The sequence below is a fragment of the Pipistrellus hanaki genome, assembly GCF_964339955.1.
Source record: "Pipistrellus hanaki genome assembly, chromosome: 1".
NCBI classification, from domain to species: Eukaryota; Metazoa; Chordata; class Mammalia; order Chiroptera; family Vespertilionidae; genus Pipistrellus; species Pipistrellus hanaki.
In genome coordinates this window covers 105,726,118-105,749,339 of record NC_140503.1, presented here as the reverse complement: position 1 = coordinate 105,749,339, position 23,222 = coordinate 105,726,118, and the positions used below count along the sequence as shown (strand labels likewise).

The 23,222-nt window shown below is 37.0% G+C and overlaps 1 protein-coding gene and 1 pseudogene across 10 annotated transcripts in view; one reads left to right on the top strand and one right to left on the bottom strand.

The window, feature by feature from the left end:
• LRRC49 (leucine rich repeat containing 49) overlaps positions 1-23,222 on the top strand; it is a 182,350-nt gene that overhangs the window by 63,484 nt on the left and 95,644 nt on the right. The window lies entirely within an intron of this gene.
• Positions 6,437-7,032, bottom strand: LOC311612339 (NEDD8-conjugating enzyme UBE2F-like; annotated as a pseudogene). Its single transcript has one exon. The product of its transcript is annotated as an NEDD8-conjugating enzyme UBE2F-like (transcript).

Sequence of the window (23,222 nt, the reverse complement as noted above, 5' to 3'; positions counted from 1 at the left end):
TAGTTGTCTATTGTAGTACTAGTTGCTATTTTAAGGAGGAAATTATTTTGCTGATCTTCAGAATGTATTGATATTTGTTGGAAACTCAGCTTGTTTCATAAAGTATTCCTATAGTTGAGAAATAGGGCTTTACTATCCTAATTCCCAGGATTGGAAGTGCCACTTGGCTTGAAGGAAATTCATTTTCTTAGTACTCAAAACTGTTAAAATACCTTTACTTTTCTTTCCCCTTTGTGGCTTAAGTTACAAATAATCAACAATATGTGAATCTTGTTACTAACAGATACAGTAGAAGAAATCAACTATTGAGAGATTTTTTCCCCCTGACTAATCTAAAAGCTGTGTTAAATTAGGAATAAATTTATAAGGATTATATATGTCTATAGAAGCTGCTGACTTTAGATGTTTGAGGAGGTGATTGACAACGTATCCTTTCTTTTATGCTCTAATTTTTAACCAATTGAAAGATATTGGAATCAGACAAATGGAATACAGAATAGCCGAACACAGTTTAGAAATGCATCTACAATCAGGCTTCCTAATACATCTCTCCTGAAAGGGAAAACTTAGAGCTACCTCTCTAGGAGGGGTGGAGCTGAAGAGAACACTCCCATCCTGGAGACAGGGTAACCTGAAGGACAAATAGGATTATTATATATGCACTTATCCTTTGGGGAGTGTACTGTTGAGAAATTGTGTGTGTGTGTGTGTGTGTGTGTGTGTGTGTGTGTGTGGTGTGTGTGCGCACGTGCATGCATCTATGGGCTCTTAGGTGGATTGAATTAGTTGCATCTGTGGGCATGTGAATAGGCTCTTAGGTGGATTGAATTAGTTGCATCTGTGGGCATGTGAATAGGCTCTTAGGTGGATTGAATTAGTTGCTTTCTCCATATTAGTTTTTACTATTGAAGATGACTTTTATGAAGGGACAAAACTTAACTTGGCTGAGAAGGAAAATTATTGTCTGATCTTAAAAATCACTGGACTTTTAATCATGCCTTGGATAAAAGAGGAAGTTATTTTCCCCTTTAAATATACAAGTAAGGGAGTTGGAAAATGGAATTCTCTACAAATAAGGAAGATACTTCTGGATTATTGCCTTAAAGGGAAGTGAATCAATTCAATTTCTTGTTCTGGGCACATGAAAAGGTATTGCAGCGACTTAATGATACACTTCGAAGATATCTTACAATGTAGTTCAAACTGTTGGCTAGACTTTGGAAATTTATTTTGACAAGATTTCTTCCTTTTGGCTTAAAAATAAATTGACTGGAAAATAGTATGGAGTTTCCTCAAGAAATTAAAAATGGAACTCCCATTTGACCAAGTAATCCCACTTCTAGGAATATATCCCAAGAAAACAGAAACACCAATCAGAAAGGATATATGCACCCCTGTGTTCATAGCAGCACAATTTACAATAGTTAAGATATGGAAACAGCCTAATTGCCCATCAGCAGGTGAGTGGATTAAAAGACTGTGGTACATCTACACAATGGAATACTATGCTGCGATAAAAAAGAAGGAATTCTTACCATTTGCGACAGCATAGATGGAACTGGAAAGCATTATGCTAAGTGAAATAAGCCAGTCATAGAAAGATAAATATCACATGATCTCACTCATTTGTGGAATATAATGAACAACATAAACTGATGAACAATAACAGAACCAGAGGCAGACTGTCCAACCTATGAGGGAAGACAGGGAAGAGGTAAGAGATCAACCAAAGAATTTGTATGCATGCATATGAGCATAACCAATGGACACAGGCAGTAGGGGGAGTGAGGGCATGTGCTGGGGGGTGGGAGTGGCCGGGGAGAGGCAATGAGGGGAAAAGGAGTCTCTTGTATTACTTTAAACAATAAAGAATTTAAATTAAAAATATCAAAATCATCATAAATGTAGTTTTGCCCAGGTTTCCCCATCTTAGAAAAAAATTATGAGAAAAATAAATGAAGATAATTAGGCATGAAAAAAATAAATTGACAGTATCAATTGTAGATGTCATGTTAGAGACCATAGTGTTTAGGAAGCTTTTAATAAACCTGTAAAGCGGATTAATAATATTTTTCTGAAATTCCTTTAATCCTCATCTTTGGGATTTTTTTTTTTCACTTCAGGTGTATTGCCTTGTGATTCTTCATAATGATCCCCTGGAGGGATTGTAAAAGTGATGCTAATATTTCATAGCTGCATGAGGTCAAGATGTAGGACTGTTTTTGGATATTCAGAGGGTGGTAGCGCATAACTGATCCTCCTCCTTCACATTTTTTACCACTTCATAAAAATACTTTCTCTATCTCTTTCATGTAAAGAATTTAAAATTTCTTTCCAGTTGGTTGTTGAAGAACATAGCAATAAAATAGCAATAAGATAATAAGACACCATGGGGAGTGATAAATACACAACCTCTGTTTTCTGTGAGTGTGTAATCTAATGACAAAGAACACACTGGCAGAATGTTTCTGAAGAGCCTTCATGTTCAAAACTGTGACCCTGGACCAGCAACATCAGCATCACTGGGGAGCTTATTAGAAATCCAGAATCTCAAGCCTGTCCTTTTCCTTTTGGATCAGAGCCATCATTTCTAAAAGGTCCCGGTGATGCAAGTGTACATGACAGGCTGGGCAGCACTGCTGCAGAGTATTCTGGCTCCACTTATTAGGCCAAGTACCCAGTGGGAACTAATCATCTGGCCAGGGCATATAGGGCACACTGACTGCTCAAGCCTGGTACCTTTGTTTCCTGAACCCTAGGACAATGGGGATGGGATACATTTGCAGATTGAGTTTACTGCAGAAAAGAAGTGTTCTGTTACTAGGGAAGGGAAGCTGAACAGGAACATAGTGATAGATATCCAATAAACATTTCTTCTTTCATATCTTAGCTCACATTAATGTTAGGGCTAGCTGTTGTTCACTAGCCCTTTCACCTTGGGTCATTTCATCCCATTTCCTGGTGTGTGTGTGTGTGTGTGTGTGTGTGTGTGTGTACACATGCGCACATCATGTGTTCTACTTCCAGTCTCCCTCACAATGCCATCTGTCTGCTTGACCTAGATATCAGATATTTGTGCTTCTATCAGAGCATGGCTCTTCTGTTGTTATATTTTTTAAATATATATGAATACAGTAAGGATGAACACACGTACTTGTGCCTAAGTCTGTCTTCACTGCCTTACGCTATTGGTAGAGCAGCTATGCCTCATTCACTGCTTCTCATTCTACCACAAAGGCATTAATCAAGCTGTGAACTGTTTAAAATGCATCTGCATTTACTAGAGGAAGTCATGCTTTTAGCCCTCAGGAATTTTAACTCCTAGTGACTATTTGACAGAGTTTTACACACTCGGAAAGAGAGGGCTATAATCCTTTACTATTATTTATTTTGATGCTAAAATTTTCCAGGATTTGTCAAGCTGGCTTATCTAAAATTTTTTTATAATGGCCTTCCTCATCATTCGTTGGACACTTTCTCATTTTCTGGCACAAGATATTTCAGGATCATCTTTTGCATGAGTTCTGATTCTTTTTACTGGAAAATGGTATTTAGAAACTAGAATTCGAGTGCTAGGTCAGCTAGGGTATCATTTTTTCTAGGCCTACTCAATGGATGAAATTAGGAAATGTGTATTTGTGTGTGTATTATACATCTTTGTCTACCTGTATATATAAAAAACTGTGGCTTCATACTGACACCTTCATGAATTCAACCATGAAGCTTTCAATACAACCAGCATCCCAGAGCTTTATTTTAGCCATCCAACACATTCATTTAATTTTTATATTTATAATTTCCCTGACATTAACTCCCCATTATATGTAATATATTTACTTATTTACTCAAACCTTGAATATATAGAAAAATAGTTTCATAATTGCTGACCCCTAATTCTGTGGGAAGAAAAAAAAAACTACTAACAAGGATTAAATATTTATTTACATTGTGTTTTGTCCTTAGCCTAAAAGCATATAATCAAAGAAGTGTGTTCAAAGTTGCTTTTGTCTTTTCTCCCCTTTTTTCAGTGTGTTGTAATAATTATGTTATTTATTTGAATAAGAAGATCTGTTTTTCTGTTTGTATTTCTTCCCTTCTCTTACTACTACTGGTATTTGATGTATTTATTTTTTCAATCTGTATAGTAATTACATGGTTTTATGACACAAAAGGGTATTACTCAGAGATCTATCACTTTCCTATTCCTTCTATCCCATTTCCAACTCCACTCCTTTTCATTTTGTTTCCACCCCTCCCTATAGATAACCAATCTCATTAGTTTCTGGTTTATTCTTCTTGTAATTTTTGTTGTTGTTGTCTTGTCTTGTAGCACAAATCATGCAATAACATGTGTACTAGAAAGGAATTCACACATGTTTTTGTGTGGCTTCAATTTTTATATTAGATCCCTGATCCACTTGGAGGACATTTTTGGTGCATGGAATAGATAGCATTTGGTCAACGTGTAAAATGTTCTTAATGTGATGTTGAATTTTGTTTTCTAATATTTTATTTAAAACTTTGGCAATAATACCTATATATGACTTTCATCTGTCATTTTCTCTTTTTAAAAAATACTTTTAAAAATCTGGTTTAGGTGTCAATGTTATACTTGTTTCATAAAAAATAATATGTTTTTCTTTATTTTCAGTGCTCTGGAACAATTTATGAAGCATTACTATTCTGGTCTTTGAAGATTTCATAGACTCCCTGTGAACCCATTTGTGTGTGTGTGTGTGTGTGTGTGTGTGTGTGTGTGTGTGTATTCAGAGAACCTAGATTGGTATATCCCTGATTCTTTGCATATCCCTGGTCTCTGTTTTAACTACTTAGCTTTGCTTTTGTAGCACACAAACAGACAAAATGAATATATAAATGAATGAGATGGGTTGTGTTCCAATAAAACTTTATTTTTGGACTCTGAAATTTGGATTTTATATAATATTCATGTGTTATGATGTGTTATTCTTCTTTTGAGTTTTTACCATTTAAAAACGTAGGGGCTATTATTAGCTCCTGGGCCATACAAAACAGGTAATAAACCACATTTGGCCCGTGGGCTATAGTTTTCCAACTGTTTGTCTTTCTGAAATGCTTTACTTCAGGTATATTTCTTCTGTGCAGCTAGAATTGGCTCTTGCCTTGTTAGCCAAATTAAAAATATTTTTATTTTAATAAGGAATTTAATCACATTTATATTTACTAATATGACTGAAGTTTTCAACTATCATAAAATCTTATAATTCTAATGTGCAACTTATTTGTAATTGCTATGATTTATATGTGTTTGCTTTTTAAACTTTCTTTTGGTATTTGGGAAGTTTTGTATTTTTTCATTGGTTACTTTTTCTTTTTTTAAATTTTATTGGGGTGGCATTGGTCAACATGAACACATATGTTTCATGTGTATATTTCTAAGTAACAAAATCTGTATATAGCACCGTGTTCCCACCACCCAAAGTCAGATAATTTCCTATCACATCATATTAGAACTCCTTTCCCCACACTCTTACACCCCATTCCCTCTGGCAACCACCACACTGCTGTTTGTGTTCATAAGTTTCTGCTTTATATTCCACACATGAGTGAAATCATATGGTTCTTAGCTTTTTTGGTCTAACTTATTTCACTTAGCATAATGTTTTCAGGGTCCATCCATGTTGTTGCAAATGGTGTTATTTCACCTTTTCTTATGGCTGAGTAGTATTCCATTATGTATATGCACCACATCTTCTTTATCTAGTCCTCTATCTCAGGTCACTTTGGTTGTTTTCATGTTTTGGCTACCATGCATAATGCTGCAATGAACATAGGAATGCATATATCTTTGTGAATAAGTGAATTCAAGTTTTTTGGGTATATACCCAGTAATGGGGTTGTTGGGTCATATAGTAGTTTTGTTCTTTTCTTTCTTTCTCTTTTGCATTTGGGCAGAATGCATGTTTTCCATATTTTCTTTGTATTTCTCTTCAATAATTGCTTGATCCAAGATTCTTCTTTCTGCTTTATACAATGAAGATACAAACTAAAGGAGAATAGAAAAAACAAAACATTAAATTGTACAAATTACAAATCCATTCCAAAATATACTTACATTAAATAAAATACACATTTCAGTAAGAGATCTACAGTCAATGACTGCATTCTGGGAAGCCTCAGACATTGAGGGAGGGCCGACATTCATGGGAGGAGATAAGAGACTATCATTCGATCACAGTTTGTAGTGGGCTCGAGACACCCACCTGTCAACTCCTGGCAGGTCATTGACATTGCTGTGCAGGGAAGTGATTTGGGGGAAGGTAAGAAGCAAGCTCTGATTCTAAGTTCATTACAACTTCTCAAGCATTTCCTCAGCCTACACAGTACAGGTTCACAAAGTAAACATATTAAGGTAAGCAGACAATGCATTTTCTTGCTGTATTATGTGGAACTCTGTCTACAATGGGCAGTCGTAAAGAGGTTCTTCCACAGGACATGTCACAGAACTCAGCAGAACCAGTGGATCTGTAGGACATAAGGACTGGAATGGAGGCCCCCTTGAGAGCTGGAGAGTACCCTCTAGTAGAGCACCCTTTCCATCATCTGGTGTACCCTTAATGTAGTCTTCCATTTTGTTCTGGAAGTCCTCCTTATCCCACAGGTGATGCTCTGCAGCCTCCATATTCAGTGGGTCATTGAAGTTCAGAAGATGAGTAAAACAAGAGTTTAATCCCAAATAACATCCTTTAGTGTCCTCTTGGGAGCCCAGCCATTGATTGAATAATCTCTCAGTAAACTCAGACATATCGCACCTGTCTCTGTAATGTTGGGGTGCCAGATCGTGGTCAAGCATCTCACTTTGGGTGGCACCACATTGTATGCATCAGGAACTTCTATTTCAAACTGAAATTTTCCACTCTGGTAGTAACCCTCCTCTTTAACAAGCAGCCTGTTTCTCACAAACACTCTCCAAGTAGAGTCAGAGGCTGTGGCTAGCATCCAGGACCCTTTGAGACCATCATCCTGTTTCAGTTTGCTTGCCAGATTCAGCATCACTGCTATCTTTATTCGGGGCACCTGGAGACTGAGACCTGTGAGACAGGCCCTGCGCCCAACACCATTCCTACACAGCTCCTCACAGCTGCATTGGCTACAGGGTGGTGGGCTGGAAGTGGCAGGTGGAGACTCCAATGGTGGCTCTATTTTTAATTTTTTTTGATGAATTGCCAGACTGCTTTCTATAGTGGTTGCACCAGTCTACATTCCAGCAGCAGTGGATGAGGGCTCCCTTTTTTTCACAACCTCTTTAATACGTATTATTATTTGTCTTGTTGATAATGCCCACTCTAACAGGTATAAGTTCTGTAGTTTTGATTTGCATTTTCCTAATTGCAAGTGAGGTTGAACATCCTATCTAATAAAAGAGTAATATGCAAATTGACTGTCACTCAAGGACACAAGATGGCCGCCCCCATGCGTTCAAAGATGGCTGCCCCCACGTGGGCACAAGATGGCCTGTAGGGGAGGGCAGTTGTGACCAGTTGGAGGTGACCAGGCTGGCAGAGAAGGGCAGTTGGGGGGGACCCAGGCCAGCAAGAGAGGGCAATTGGGAGCGGGGGGACTAGGCCAGCAGGGGAGGACAGTTAGGGGTGACTGGGCCAGCAGGGGAGTGCAGTTGGGGAGGGCAGTTGCGGGGACCACGCCTGCAGGGGCCGACAGTTAGGGGTGACCAGACTGGCAGGGGAGGACAGTTAGAGGCAATCAGGCTGGCCAGGGAGCAGTTAGGTGTTGATCAGGCTGGGAGGGAGTGGTTAGGGGGTGATCAGGCTGGCAAGCAGAAGCAGTTAGGGGCAATTGGGAAGGTAGGCAGGTGAGCAGTTGGGAGCCAGCAGTCCTGGATTGTGAGAGGGATGTCCGGACCTAAATAGACAGTCAGACGTCCCTCAAAGGGTCCAAGATTGGAGAGGGTGCAGGCTGGGCTGAGGGACCCCCCCCCCCCAAAACACACACCCTATGCACAAGTTTCATGCACTGGGTCTCTAGTATTTTCATATATCTATTGGCTATTTGTATGTCTATCTGAGAGTGGTGTATTTTCAGGCCCTCTGCCTACATTTTGATTGGATTGTTTGGTGTTGAGTTTTATGAGTTCTTTGCATATTTTGGAAATTAAACCTTTGCCAGAGCTACTGTTTTCAAATATCATCTCCCATCTGATTGGCTGCTTTCTTGTTTTTTTGTCCATTTCTTTTTGCTGTGCTCTCCAGTTTCATATAGCCTCATTCATTTATTTTTGCCTTTACCTCCCTTGCCTTTGGGGTTAAATCTATATAATGTTCTCTACAAACCAGTTCTATAAGTTTGGTACCTATATTTTCTCTGTAACTTATAGTTTTGGGTGTTATATTTTAGGTCTTTGATCTATTTTGAATTAACTTTTGTACATGGGGCCACACTGTAATCCCATTTCATTCGTTTGCATGTGGCTTTCCAGTTCTTCCAGCACCATTTATTGAAGTGACTGTCTTTATTCCAATGTACATTTCTGGCTCCTTTGTTGAAAATTATCTGTCCATATATGTGTGGTTTCATAGCCAGGCTCTGTATTCTGTTCCACAGATCAGTGTGTCTGTTTTTCTGCCAATACTATGCTGTTTTGATTATCGTAGCTCTGTAGTATAATTTGAAGTCAAGTAGTATGATACCTCCAGCTTTTTTTTTCTTTCTTTCAAGATTTCTTTGGCTATTTGGGATCTATAGCCAAGTTGCCAGATACAAAATCAATGTGCAAAAATCCATTGCCCTCCTGTATACCAACAACAAAACTTAAGTAAATGGAAAAAAAATTAGTTGCAATAGTAATCAAAAGAATAAAATACCTCAGAATAAACTTGACAAAGAATATGAAGGACCTATATGTTGAAAATTACAAAGGATTATTAAAAGATATTGAAAACCACACATCAAAATGAAAAAAAAAATCCCATGTTTGTAGATTGGAAGAATCAACATAGTTAAAATGATCATATTACCCAAAGCAATATGCAGATTTAATGTAATCCCCATTAAAATCCTAATGCCATTTTAAAAAAGATATAGAATGAGAAATCATCAGGTTTATATGGTTACTTTTTATGTAATATTATCTAAGAGCCTTAGTCCTCTATTTTCTTTTTTCAATTGAGTCAATTGGCATATAATATTGTCTTAAGTTTAAGATATACAATGTTTTGATTTGATACATTTATACATTGCAAAATGATTACCACTGTAGCATTAGCTATATTACATCACATAATTATCATTTTGTGTGTGTGTGTGTGTGTGTGTGTGCGCGCGCGCGTGCGCGCACGTGTGCTGGAGAACAATTAAAACCAAGTCTCTTAGCACTTTGAAGTTTATATGTTGACTATGGTCACTATGCTGGGCATTAGGTCCTCAGTCATCCTCTGTTTTCTTATTTTCTCCTTTACTATCATGCTGTTTATAATGGTATTTTTAAAACTATGTATTTTTTAGCCATATAATTTCTACTCTCCTGCACATAAAATACATTATATATAATATATAGCATGTTGTTCTTCCACTTAGATTCCTGCCTTTAAGTCTTGCATCTATAATTAATTATTGGTGCTCATCATTAGTTGTTTTGCTCAGGTTTCCTCCCTCATCTCATAGTGGACTAGAGGCCTGGTGCACGAAATTCATGCATGGGGGTGTCCTCAGTGCAGCCTGCACCCTCTACAATCTTGGATCCCTCTCACAATCCAGGACTGCTGGCTCCCAACTACTCGCCTGCCTGCCTTCCTGATTGCCCCTAACTGCTTCTGCCTGCCAGCCTGATCACCCCCTAATCACTCCCATGCCAGCCTGATTGATGTCTAACTGCTACCCTGCCAGCCTGTTTGCTCCCAACTTCCCACCTCTGCTGGCCTGATCACCCCCAACTGCCCTCCCCTGAAGAGTTGATTGCCTCCAACTGCCCTCCCTTGCAGGCCTGGTCCCTCCCAACTGCCCTTCCTTGCTTGCCTGATCACTCACAACTGCCCTCCCTTGCAGGCCTGGTCCCTCCCAATTGCCCTCCCCTGCTGGCCATCTTGTGATTGCCATCTTGTGTCCTCATGGAGGCAGAATCTTTGACCACATAGGGGCAGCCATATTGTATGTTGGAGTGATGGTCAATCTGCATATTACTCTTTTATTAGATAGGATAGAGGCCTGGTGCATGGGTGGGGTCCAAGAAGGGTGTCCTGGAACAGGGTGGAGGTTCCCTTGGAGCATGGAGTGGCCTGAGCAAGGGGCTTGTTGTGGTTTGAAGGCTAGCCACATCCCTGGCAACCCAAGTGGGGGATAGATTTACCTTCTACAATTGAAACTGTAGCCTGGAGCGGAGCCAAGTCTCCTGCTTGCTCCATGGCTGCCGCCATTTCTGTTTGGATTTGTTTACCTTCTATAATTGAAACTTTGTAGCCTGGAGAGGAGGCTTAGGCCAGTAGGGTAGGCGGAAAGCTTGGCTTCTTCCATTGCCAGAGAAACCCAAGCCTCCCTCCTGCTCTCTGTGGCTGTAGCCATCTTGGTTGGGTTTATTTGCATACTCGCTCTGATTGGCTGGTGGGCATGGCTTATGGGTGTAGCAGAGGTATGGTTAATTTGCATACTGCTCTTTTATTAGGTAGGATGGAGCTCATACAATATGTTGCTCAAGAAGGAAACATGGGTTCAGAATATTCTACTACCTTGCTTGTTTAAAGTTTTTCTATATCTTGATACTTAACGGACAGTTTGTCTAAATAGAAAATTGTAAGTTCAGTTATTCTTTCTGAGTTGTTTTTAATACAGCTCCATTGTTACTTGGCATTATAAGCTGTGGTTAGGGTAATTGATAATAGTATGAATTTCAGTTTTGATCCTTGTACTTGAAGGTTTTTTTTGTTTGTTTTGTTTCGTTTTTTAATTTCTTTTTAAAATTTAATAGTTTTTTAATGTATTTTATTTTTTTACAGAGAGGAAGAGAGAAGGATAGAGAGTCAGAAACATCAATGAGAGAGAACTATTGATCAGCTGCCTCTTGCACACCCCCTACTGGGGATGTGCCCACAACCAAGGTACATGCCCTTGACCAGAATCGAACCTGGGACCTTTCAGTCTGCAGGCCGACTCTCTATCCACTGAGCCAAACCAGTTTTGGCAAATTTAATAGTTTTATTAGGGTATGTTTTCAAAGTTATCATTCTGGTTAAGTTTCCAAGTTATCTCTTAGACCTTTTCAGTATGTACATTTTAGTATTTTCTTACCTCCAGAAGTGTTCTTGGGAAGTAGTTTTAAGTATTCTATTAAATTGTTTTATCTTTATTTTTAGAACCTTGTATATTTTCCTCCTTAGGCCTTCTTTTATTTCAGCCATATAGTATTGATCCATTTTGTTCCTGTCCCTCATTTTCACTCTCTTTGTTGCTTCTCAGGCTTGCTCCAATGCTTCTAGTAAAATTTTATTTGGATCTATTCTCCTGTGGGGCTTTGTGACTTAATCTTTGAGTCTCGATGGTTTTGACTTTTTCTTTCACACATTTTCTATGTTAAATCTAATCTTTTAAAAACTTCTTACTGTCCTTTTCTGCCTTTAATTTTTGAATTTCTTACCTCGAAATGCTTTGCATACCTCCAAATGCTTACTTGAAGATATTTAATTTAGTATGGAGTATTTTGTTACAGTTTTCTTCTTCATGTGTTATTATGAAGGGGTAATTTTTATGAACTTGAGTAGGTTTGATGTTCTAACCCTAAAATACTTAGTAATTATGTATTTTATTTTGTTGATTTGGGTGTTTTATAAGAATCTTAGGTCAGGGGTACCTTTTCTGTCAGTGTAGCATAGTATTGAGTATGTGTGTGTGCGTGCCCACAAATGTGTGTATGTGTGGAGATAGGGTTGTCTATCTTTTTATTTAATTATTATTAAATAGAATTTAATTTTTTCTGTCACCATTTATCTCCCCCATAAACTTGTCTACCTCCTCCCATTCCTTCTCTGCTCCCCCTCCCTGCTACAATCACCACACTGTTGTCCATGTCTATGAGTTCTTTCACTCCCCTCCCTTTTTTTTTTGCTCAGTGGCTCCATACCCCCAGTACCCCCTCAGATGATTAGTGATTTTGAGCATTTTTCATGTGTCTTGGCCTGTTTGTCCACTTTGGAGAAGTGTCTATTTAAGTTCTTTGCCCACTTTTCAATTGGATTGTTTTTCTTCCATTTGTTACATTGTATGAGCTCCTTATATATTTTGGATAGTAACCCTTTATGAGAGGTATTATTGGCAAAGATTGTTCTTCCATGTAGAGGGCTCTCTTATTATTTTGATGATGGTTTCTTTTGCTATGCAGAAGCTTTATATTTTTATGTAACCCTATTTGTTTATTTTCTCCTTCATTTCCATTGTCCTAGGAGAGGTATCAGTAAACATATGAGAGATATCTGAGACTTTGCTGCCTATGGTTTCTTCTAGGATTTTTATGGTTTTCACATCTTACATTTAAGTATTTTATCCATTTTGAGTTTATTTTTGTGTAGGGTATAAATTGGTGATTTAGTTTCATTTTTTTGTATGTACCTGCTCAATTTTCCCAAAACCATATGTTCAAGAGACTGTCTCTGTTTCAATGTATGCTCTTGCCTCCTTTATCAAATATTAATTGAGCATAGTGGCTTGGGTCAATTTTTGGGTTCTCTGTTCTGTTCCAATGATCTATGTTCATGTTCTTGTGCCAGTACTAGGTTATTTTGAATACCGCAGCTTTGTAGTATAATTTGATATCTGGTTTTGTGATTCCTCCAACTTTGTTGTTCTTTCTCAAGATTGCTGTTGCTACTCAGGGATTTTTTTTTTTTTTTATGTCATATAAAGTTTTGGAGTATTTGTTCTAGGGCTGTGAAATATGCTGTTGGTATTTTAATAGGGATTGCATTGAATCTATAGATTGCTTTAGGTAGTTTAAACATTATAATGTCTATGAATACCAATCCATGAACACAGTATATTCTTCCATTTGTATACGACTTCCTCTGTCTCTTTTTTCAATGCCCTATAGTTTTCAGAATACAGGTCTTTTACCTCCTTGGTTAAGTTTATTCCTAAGTATCTTAATTTTTTTGTTGCAATGGTAAATGGGATTTTTTTTAAGTTCTCTTTCTGAAAGTTCACTATTGGCATATAAAAATGCTATGGATTTTGGGATGCTAATTTCGTATCCTACTATGTTTATGAATTCATTTATTAAATCAGGTAGTTTTTTGAAGTAGTCTTTAGGATTTTCTATGTATAGTATCTTGTCATCTGCCAATTATGAGAGTTTTATTTCCTCCTTTCCAGTTTGGATGCCTTTTATTTCTTTTTCTTGTCTGATCACTATGGCCAGGACTTCCAGAAATATGTTGAACAAGAGTAGTGAAAGAAGGCATTCCTGTCTTGTTCTAGGGGAAATGCTTTTAGTATTTTCCAATTGCACATGGTGTTGGCTGTAGGTTTGTCATATATGTCCTTTATTAGGTTGAGGTATGTTCCTTCTATTTCCACTTTGCTGACAGTTTTTATCAAAAAAGAGTGTTGAAAAACAAAAACAAAACAAAAAAAGTGTTGGATTTTGACAAATGCTTTTTCTGCATCGATTGTTATAATGTGTGATTTTTATCTTGCAATATGTTTATGTGCTTTATCACATTTATTAATCTGAGAATCTTGTATCAGCCTTGCTTCTCCAGAATAAATCCCACTTGTTCATGATGTATGATATTTTTAATGTATTGCTACATCTGGTTTGCTAAAATTTTGCTGAGGAATATTGGTCTGTAGTTCTCTTTCTTTGTCATGTCTTTATCTGGATTTGGAATTAGGGTGCTGCTGGCCTCTTCAAAAGTTTGGAAGTGTTCCTTCCTCTTGAATTTTTTGGAATAGTTTGAGGAGTAGAGGTGTTAGTTCTTCTTTGAAATTTGGTAAAACTCCCTTGTGAATCTGTCTGGACCAGGGCTTTTGTTTTCTCTCTGTGTGTATATGGTGTTTTTTGTTTGTTTGTTTGTTTGTTTATTACTGCTTCAATTTCATCAGTAGTTATCAGTCTATTCCAGATTTTCTGTTTCTTACTGATTAAGTTTTGGAAGGTTATATTTTTCTAGAAATATGTCCAGTTAATCTAGGTTGTCCCATTTGTTGGAGTATAATAGTTCAAAGTATTTTATTACAATCCTGTGTATTTCTGTGGGGTCAGTTGTTACTTTACCTCTTTCATTTTGGGTTTTGTTTATTTGGATCCTCTCTTTTTGTTTTCTGGTTAGCCTGACTAAATCTTTATCAATCTTATTTATCCTTTCAAAAGACCGGATCTTGGTTTTATTGATATTTTGTATTTTTTTTTAGTCTCTATATATTTATTTCTGCTGTGGTTTTTATTATTTCCTTCCTTCTGCTTGTTCTGGGATTTTCTTGTTGTTCTCTTTGTAATTTCTTAAGTTGTAGTGTTAGATAACTAATTACCAGGTTTTCTTATTTATTTATTTATTTATTTATTTATTTATTTATTTATTTATTTATTTTGAGGTAAACCTATAGTGCTATGAACCTCCCTCTCAGGACTTTTTCACTGCGTCCCATAGATTTTGGATTATTGTCTGTTCATTTTCATTTGTTTCCAGGTTGTTTTTAATTTCTTCTTTGATCCCTTTAGTAACCCATTCATTGTTTAATAGTATGCTATTTAGCCTCCATGTATTTTATTGTTTTTGAGTGTTTATTGTAGCTGATTTCTAATTTCTTTACATTGTGGTATAAGATAGTACTTGATATTTATCTTTGAATTTGTAGAGACTTAGCTCGTGTCCTAACATGTGGTTTATATTTGAAAATGTCCCATTTGAAAATATATATTCCATAGCTTTGCGGTGGGATGTTCTGAAGATGTCAGTTAGTTCCACTGTTCTAAAGTGTCACTTAGGATTACTATTTGCTTGTTAATTTTTTTTTTGTCTAGAAGACTTATCTAGTGATGTTTGTGGGGTATTAAATTCCCATACTCTGATTATATTGCTGTTGATCTCTCCCTTGATATCTTCCAGAAGTATGTGTGTGTGTGTGTGTGTATATATATATATTTAGATGTATATGTTCACCAGAGTTATATCCTCTTGTTGTGTTGATTCCTTTAGTGTTATAAGTGGCCTTCCTTATCTCTTGTTATGGCCTTCACTTTGAGGTCTATTTTGTCAGATACAAGTATTGCTACTCCAGCTTTTTTCCCCCCATTACTATTTGTCTGAAAAAATAATTTTTTTTTTCTTTTCACTTTCAGTATGTGTGAGTCCTTTATTCTAAGGTGGGTCTCTTGTAGACAGCATATATGTGGGTCATATTTTCTTATCCATTCAGCTACCCTGTCTTTTGATTGGAGCATTTAATCCGTTTACGTTTAAGGTTATTATTGATAGATACTTGTTTGTTGCCATTTTTATTCTTTATGCCTGTGTTCCTTCTTTCCTTTCTATTCTTCCTTTTACAACAAGCAGTCCCCTTAGCATTTCTTACATTGGTGGCTTGGTAGTGATAAACTCCCTTAGCCTTTTTTTGTCTGTGAAGCTCCTGACTGCACCTTCAATTTTGAATGATAGCCTTGCAGGGTAGAGTATTATTGGATTCAGTCATTTCCTTTGCATCAGTTTGTATACTTCATTCCATTCCCTTCTGTCCTGATGTGTTTCTGTTGAAAATCAGTTGATAGTCTAATTCGAGTTCTCTTATAGGTAACTCTGTTTCTGAAAGTATTTAAGATTCTTACTTTGTCATTGACGTTTGCCAATTTAATTACAATGTAGATTCCTGTTGGTCTTTTTGGGTTCGTCTTGTTTGGTACTCTGTGCTTCTTGGACTTGTGTGACTCTTTTCTTCCCCAAATCAGGGAAGTTTTTTGTCATTATTTCTTCAAACAGGTTTTTTATTCCTTGCTTGGCTTCCTTCTTTTCTTTCATTTGGGTGTTGTTTCTTTTTTGTCTCCTCATTTTTGCTGCTACTATGTAATTGTTTCCATGTATTAGATCAAACTGGCATGCCACCCATATTTTTTAATTGGACTTATGTGGAAATTGTTTTGGGGGACCTATGGTGCAGTCTCTTAAGTCTCCTGGGCTGGGTCTTCTAGATAGGCTCTCTACTTGAGATTATTAGGTTCTCCTCATATAGTTGGGTCTTGAATGTTGTCCTGTTTGTGGATTGAATCTTATCTCCGTGTCAGGGTGTCTGATTATAATTAAATAAAAAGAATAAAAAGAATATAGGGAGAAAACACAAATAAAAATAATATAGGGAGAAAACACAACAACAACAACAATAAATATACCAAAAAGTACAAACAAAAAAACACCCAGAAAAATCAAGAGGACAGAATCTGTAGATGCAAAGCTTAAATAAAGAAAATAAGGTTAATAAATTGGAAGAACAGATGAGGGAACTTGGTTTAGAATAGATGAAGAAGAAAAAAAATAAGACAAGAAGAAGAGTAAATACATAAATTACAAGAAACATTTTTGAAAAGGGGAGTAGAAGAGAGAGCAGATAGGCCTACATTTATTTAGGAAGTGAGACAAGTTAAAAAAAATTAGGACAAGAAAAGAATATAGAAAAAAATTGTAAAATTGAAGGAAAATTAAGGAGGAGGGGAAATGGAGTAGGTAGGATCAGGGAAGAGGAAATATACGAATAAACCAACAGAAACTAGAATAATAGCACATCAATAAAGCAGGTAAGAATATCTATTTTAAAAGGGAGAAAAAGTGAAAAACTAAAATGGAGAAAGGAAAAGAAAAATGGGAGAAAAAAGGGCAGAGGAAGAAAAAGGTGCAAAAAAAGAAAAAAGAAAAAAAAAATTTTTTTTAAGTGAAGTGTCATTCCCTTCAGATGAGTTTTAATGTCCCATGGGTCCTCACTCTTCTGTTTTGTCTGCCAATTCTGGAATTCCTGTTAGGTACTTAGGTGCTAACTACTGTCAGGCACTGTCTTTTGGCTTTTGGCACCCTGCTGGAAGCTCCAACCAATTCACATGTCCTCTACTTGTATCTGTCTCCACAGGCCTTGGCTGCAAGCAGAAGGGACCAATGTATCCTCTTTACCTGTCTGCCAGTTGTCAATCTTAATCACTCAAGCATCTCTTTCTGACAGGGCTACAGGTGGGGTTGGTGCTGTTTGCTTTCAGGGAATATGATGGGTGTTTTTTCCTGACCCAGAGCTTCTTCACGAGAGGCTCAAATTACTCTGCCCTTGGCTGGATAGAGATTCTTCTATAAAAATCAATGGGGTTGGCTAGCACCCTGGAGTTTTTATCAGTCCTGTTCCCAGAATGGTGGGGTGGACAGCCTCTCCCAATCCAGTCACTAAAGGCTCCTCGAGACTGTTCAGACCCATATTCTTGGCTTCTGACTTTATTTCTTCTGTAAAGGGTGTGACAGACTCTAACTCCTGCCCTGAGATTACGGGGAAAGGCTAGCTCCTCTTTGGAGAAATAGGTTTGGGAGCATAAGAATGTCCCAATGCAAGACTTCTGGCCATGTCTCCCTGCCCTGCTTCGCTCCCCTGCCTCTCCTTGAGCACCTCAAGTCCGTGCCTCCCTTCCTGCGCCAAAGACTCAGGGAATGATTGCAATTGAAAAGTCCTATGTTCTGGGTTTAGAGAATAAAAACAAAGACAAAACAAACCAACAACAAAACTGGCTTTCTCTCCCTTCAGCATCACACTGCTTTCCCTTCACAGCACAGCCTTTTGCAGCTGTGGTCTTGAGCCCTGACTCACCAGCAGCTACTATCCTGCGACTTTTCCTTTTCAAAGTTGGTTGTTACACCTGCTGCCAAGGGACACAGCTTTGATGCTCAGCCAGGTCTGGGCTTCTATTTTAATGAGGGAACTGAATATCCCATAAAGCAGCTCTTTCCTCTCCCTCTCTGCCTGCCAGCTTGGCCCACTGCCTGCTGTCCCTCTTCAGCCCTTGCCATCCTTCATACAGGTCTCCAGGTGTTTTCTTCCCCTGTTGTAGATTGCCTCTGCAGCTGGGCCTAATTTATTGTTCTCTGATTTAGTTGTATTTCCAGTCTGGCCCCAGGATAAGGTGCATGACACGTCTGCCTATTAGACCACCAATTTTTCTTCTCTACATTTTATTTTTTTATGGCTACATTCAATTTTATTGTATGGATTAATCTTAATTTATTTAACAAACTCTTTCTTGATGATTACTTAGTGGGCTGTGTTTTGTCATTATAAGCAATATTGTGATTCACATTTTTGAACATATTATCTTTGTGAACACGGGCCAGTATATCACAATGTGACTTTGGAGAAATCATATTTCTCCTTAGAATTGTGAATCTTTTCTTTCTTTCTTTCTTTCTTTTTTTAAGTATTTATTGTCTAAAGTTTTACATATGTCTCCTTTCCCCCCGCTTGACCACCCCCCAACCATTCCCATCCCCATGTGAACCACACCGCCCCAGTTTATATGCCCATTGGTTATGCCAATATGCATGCATATAAGTCCTTTGGTTGCTGTCTAACACACACTCCCTGCCATTTGTCTCTGGATCTATTCTTGTTCATCAAATTATGTTGATAATTATATCCCACATTTGAGTGAGATCATGCGATATTTATCTTTCTCTGACTGGCTTATTTCGCTTAGCATAATGTTCTCCAGTTCCATCCATGCTATTGCAAATGGTAAAGGTTCCTTCTTTTTTATAGCAGCTTAGTATCCCATTGTGTAGATGTACTACAGTTTTTTAATCCACTCATTTGCTGATGGGCACTTAGATTGTTCCTAAATCTTTGCTATTATAAATTGTGCTTCTATAAAAATATGGGTGCATATATCTTTTCTGATTGGTATTTCCGGTTTCTTGGGATATAGTCCTAAAAATGGGATTCTTGGGTCAAATGGGAGATCCATGTTTTACTTTTTGAGGAAACTCCATACTGCCTTCCACAATGGCTGCACCAGTCTGCACTCAGACCATCAGTGTACTAGGGTTCCTTTTTCTCCACATCCTCACCAGCATTTGTCATTTGTTGATTTGTTGATGATAGCTATTCTGACAGATGTGAGATGGTATCTCATTATTGTTTTGATCTGCATCACTGGAATCATTAGTGACTTTGAGAATGCTTTCATATCTCTCGGCCTTTTTTTATGTCCTCTTTCAAAAAGTGTTATTTAGGTCCTTTGCCCATTTTTTATTGAATTGATTATCTTCCTTTTGTTAAGTTATATGAGTTCTCTGCAAATGTTGGAGATTAAACTTTTATCTGAAATATCATTGGCAAATACATTCCCCATGCAGTGGGCCTTCTTTTTGTCTTGTTGATGGTTTCTTTTTGCTGTGCAGAAGCTTTTTATTTTGATATAATCCCATTTGTTTATTTTCTTCTTAGTCTCCATTGCCCTAGGAGCTGTGTCTGTAAAGATATTGCTACAACATATATTTGCTATTTTGCTGTCTATGGAGTCTTGTATGATTTTTATGGTTTCCTGTCTTATATTTAAGTCCTTTAGCCATTTTGAGTTTATTTTTGTGTATGGTGTAAGTTGGTAATGTAGTTTCATTTTTTTTTTTTTTTTGCATGTATCTGACCAAATTTTCCACAACATTTATTGAACAGGTTATCGTCTTCTTCTTTTTTTCTTTTTTTTAAAAAATATATTTTATTGATTTTTTACAGAGAGTAAGAGAGAGGGATAGAGAGTTAGAAACATCGATGAGAGAGAAACATCGATCAGCTGCCTCTTGCACATCCCCTACCGAAGATGTGCCCGCAACCAAGGTACATGCCCTTGACCAGAATCGAACCCGGGACCCTTCAGTCCACAGGCTGACGCTCTATCCACTGAGCCAAACCGGTTTCGGCAAAGAGATTATCTTGACACCATTGTATGCTGTTGTCTCTTTTGTCAAATATTAATTGAGTATAATGGCTTGTGTCTATTTCTGGGTTCTCTGTTCTGTCACATTGGTTTTTATGTCTGTTCTTGTGCAGTTTTGAGAACTGTGGCTTGGTAATATAGCTTGATATCTGATATTGTGACCCCTCCAACTTTGTTCTTCTTTCTCAAGATTGTTGTGGCTATTCAGAATATTTTTTTATTCCAGATGAATTTTTGGAGAGTTTCTTCTAGATTTTTGAAGTATGCTGTTGGTATTTTAATGGAGATTGCATTGAATCTGTAGATTGTTTTGGGTATTATGAACATTTTAATGATATTTATTTTACCAATTTATTTACATGGTATGTTCTTCAATCTGTTTATGTCTTACTATATATTTTTTCAAAATCCTATAGTTTTCTGAGTGCCGGTCTTTTACCTCCTTTGTAAGTTTATTCCTAGGTTGCTTAATTTTTTTGGTGCAATGGTAAATGGGATTTTTTATCCATTTCTCTTTCTCTGAGTTCATTATTGGTGTATAAAAGGCCATAGATTTCTGGGTGTTAATTTTGTATCCTGTTACATTGCCAAGGTCATCCATTAAGTCTAATAGGTTTTTGATGGAGTCTTTGGGGTTTTCTATGTACAGTATCATGTTATCTGCCAATAAGACAGTTTTACTTCTTATTTTCCAATTTGGATGACTTTTATGTCTTCTTCTTGTATGATCACTATGGCTAGCACTTCCAGTACTATATTGAACAGGAGTGATGAAAGTAGGCATCCTGTCTTGTTACTGTTCTTAGGGTAAATGAGTTTAGTTTTTGCTCATTGAGTATGGTGTTGGCTGTAGGTCTGTCATTTATGGCTTTAATTATGTTGAGGTATGATCCCTCTATTTTCACTTTGAGAGTTTTTATCAAGAAAGAATGTTGGATTTTCTCAAATGTATCAATTGATATGATTATGTGATATTTCTCTCTCTCTCTTTTTTTGTAGTGTCTTTATTGGGTTTTGGAATTGTGTAATGCTGGTTTCATAGAAAGAGCTTGGAAGTGTGCCTTCCTCCAGATTTTTTTGGAATAGTCTGAGGAGGATAGGTTTTAGTTCTTCTTTGAATGCTTGGTAGAACTCCTCTGTAAAGCTATCTGGACCAGGACTTTTGTTTGCTGCAAGATTTTTTTTTAATTTCTTTACTGATTAAGGTATTACATATGTGTCCTTAACCTCCCATTGCCCCCAGCCCCCATTCCCTCACCCCTCTGTTGTCTGTGTCCATTGGTTAGGTTTATATGCATGCATACAAGTCCTTTGGTTGATATCTCTCCCTTACCCCCACACTTCCCTTCCTTTTCTCTGAGGTTTGACAGTCTGATCAATGCTTCTCTGTCTCTGGATCTCTTTTTGTTCATCAGTTTATGTTGTTCATTATATTCCATAAATGAATGACATTATGTGATATTTTCTGGAAGATTTTTTATTACTGCTTCAATTTCTTTGGTAGTTATTATTAGCCTATTCAGATTTTTTGTATTCTTCCTGATTGAGTTTTTGGAGCTTGTAATTTTCTAAGAATATGTCCATTTCGTCTAGGTTGTCCAGTTTTTTGGAATAGAGTTGCTCAAAGTATTTTTTTTTATACTCCTTTGTATTTCTGTCAGGTCGGTTGTTACTTCACCTCTTTCCTTCTGATTTTCTTTATTTGAGTCTTCTCTTTCTACTTCTTAATGAGCCTGGCTAGAGGGTCATCAATCTTGTTTATCCTTTCAAAGAACCAGCTCTTAGTTTTATGATCTTTTGTTTGTTTGTTTGGTTTTCTTTTTGTCTCTATGTTGTCTATTTCCATGCTGATTTTTATTATTTCCTTTCTTCTGCTCACACTGGGCTTTTCTTGTTGCTCTCTTTCTAATTATTTGAGTTGTAGGGTTAATTTGTTACCATTTTTTCTTTCTTCCCCAAATAGGCCTGTATAGCTATGAACTTCCCTCTCAAGATTGGTTTTACTGTATCTCAAAGACTTTGGATTTTTGTCTTTTCATTGTCATTTTTTACCAGGATACTTTTTATTTCTTCTTTGTCTCTTTGGTAACCCAATCATTGTTTGATAGCATGCTATTTAGCCTTAAGTGTTTGATTTTTTTTCTTTGTTTTTATTGTAGTTTATTTCTAATTTTATGCCATTGTGATCTGAGAAGATGCTTGATATGATTTCTATCTTCTTGAATTTGAGGAGACTTTGCCTGTGTCCCAATATGTGGTCTGTCTTTGAAAATGACTCATTTGCACTTGAGAAGAATGTATATTCTCTGGGTTTGGATTGAAATGTTCTGAAGATGTCAATTAATTCCATCTGATCTAATGAGTCGTTTGGGACTGATGTTTCTTCCCTGATTTTCTGTTTAGAGGATTCCCCCAGTGGTGTTAGTGGGTCATTTAACTCCCCTACTATGACTGTATTGCTGTCAATCTCCCCCTTGTTATCTTCTATAAATTTTTTTAATGTATTTGGGTGCTCCAGTATTGGGTGCATATATGTTTACCAGAGTTATATCTTCTTGTTGAATTACTCCCTTTAGTATTTTGAAATAGCCTTCCTTCTTGCTTGTTATGGCTTTCACTTTGAGGTCTAATTTGTCAGATATAAGTATTCCTACCCCAGCATTTTTTTTTTCAAGTTTAAATTCTTTAACTCTCATTTTTGCCTACCAGGCCGAAACCGGTTCTCCAACATCCTGTGAGGGGTCCCAGAGTGTGAGAGGGCACGCTGCAAATTTTCAGTAATAGGGTGTGTGGAACACAAAAGCAGGTGTGTAGTAAGCCATATTCTGGGCAGACAGTGCCCCAGCAACAACATAACCCATAGAGAAATAATATATTATTTTACCTAATAAAAGAGTAATATGCAAATTAACCATCTATATATATAGATATAGAGATGTAGAAATAGATATAGATATAGATATAGATATAGATATAGATATAGATATAGATATAGATATAGATATAGGATAGTGGATACATCTCCCAGTCTGTGACTTGTCTTTTCATTCTTTTAATAATGTCTTTCACGGGGCAGAAGTTTTTTAATTTTAATGATGTCCAAGTTACCAACTTTACTTTTCTTGGATCACATGTTGGTGTTATATCTAAAAATACATTTGCAAACCCAAGGTTTCCTAGATTTTCTCCTAAGTTTTCTAGTCTTGTATTTTATATTTAGGTCTATAATCAATTTTCAGTTAATTTTGTGAAAGGTTTTGGGTCTATGTCTAGATTCACTTTTTTATAGACTGTTCTA